This window comes from Balaenoptera acutorostrata, chromosome 2 (genome assembly GCF_949987535.1).
Source record: "Balaenoptera acutorostrata chromosome 2, mBalAcu1.1, whole genome shotgun sequence".
NCBI lineage: Eukaryota > Metazoa > Chordata > Mammalia > Artiodactyla > Balaenopteridae > Balaenoptera > Balaenoptera acutorostrata.
The window spans coordinates 1,644,127-1,645,626 of NC_080065.1; positions in this window are offsets into that span (position 1 = coordinate 1,644,127).

Below are 1,500 nucleotides of genomic sequence, written 5' to 3' on the forward strand. Positions count from 1 at the left end.
CAGGTTCCATAAAAGTACTGTGTGGTAAATGGGAAGTTTAAGTTAAATTCGATATTGAACATTATTCAGACTCTTATGGTATCCTGAGATCTTCATGTAGGTTATAAACTTCTGGACTGAGATTCCTTAGGCCCAAATAAGTTATCAGCTACCCTACCTTCATCTTCTCCAAGAGAATATAGGATATTTAAGAGAGTGCCCTTCCTAGACCTCTTAAAGAAGTCTTGCCCATAATTCACAACTTTTCTCTCATTGACAAAGAATTCAACTTCTGGTCTAAAAGCATCCCAGTTACAATCCGGATAATTCCCCTCCCTCCCTCCTTTCTTTTTTGACCCCTCACGGCCCCCTACCCTCAGCCGGAAGCATCATCTCTCTAAGTCCCCATAACACTTCATTTAGATGCTTACAGAATTTGTATTATTCTTCCTTGTTCAAAGATTTATTTGAGCATTTCTCTTAACTGTTCCTAAATTTTGCAGTCCTTTAGGGTAGAGACTGTCTTTATCCTTTTTTATACCCCCTTAAGGAGCTGACATGGTACTTTGCACACACAGAAGATACTCAAAAAAATTGTTAATCAGTGCTGTAATTACCCAATTATTTAAAGAATGATGATTTCACCGAAGGGAAAAATGGAAAATGTATTTCCATCCCACACCATCCACTGTGTACTATTTAAATGTAGCTAAACTTAGAAAAGTACAATTTCTAGATTTATTTAAACTCTTCATAGTTCATTTGTTCTTTGTTTTGTTTAGTTTTGATTTCTGGAATCACTCTCTCAGAAGTCACTTCATTCCTGAAGGACACTAACCATTGCTTTGGAAACCAAGAAGGTAAGAGTCACTTTCATCTTGATTGGGAATACAATAATTGAAATTAGCAAACAGTGTTTTACACATTCTCATTCTTGCCACACTCATAGGAATCTGAAACTGATGAAATTAAAATCCATTACTTAAGTATTTCTAAAGGCAGATTACAAAATATGCAGCTAAGGAAGCAGGGCTTCCCAAATTTGCTCATCACACTAACAGGAATAAAACACACTGCAGAACTTTGACACACAAGCTCCAGGTCAATATACTTAGGTTGGCCCCAAACATGATGTTCGTAGGCTCAAGATTCAGTCTTCACACAAGTCTAACTTTGCTGTTTTTTGAGCAGAGGCCGCACCCGTGAATCCCCTCAGCTGTGTCTTTACTCACAAATGATGCTGAGAGAATAAGGAGAAATGGATTCAAACCTATGTCCACTCTAGTAATAAAAAAAAATTACTCCCCCACCTCAAGATTTGTGTTTATTGGAAGTAATTCTAGATGAATTAGGACCAAGGAAACCAAAGTATAACTAAGTCATGACCACACCATTGCTGACAAGATGCAGTAGCTGAGAAGTTCCCAGGAGAGGGCTGAAAGTTGAGAGCAGTGTCATAGCGCACTGACAGCAGCAAGAGGGGTTGGGGAGCACTCAGAAGGCGGTGCTGGAGGTCAGGGA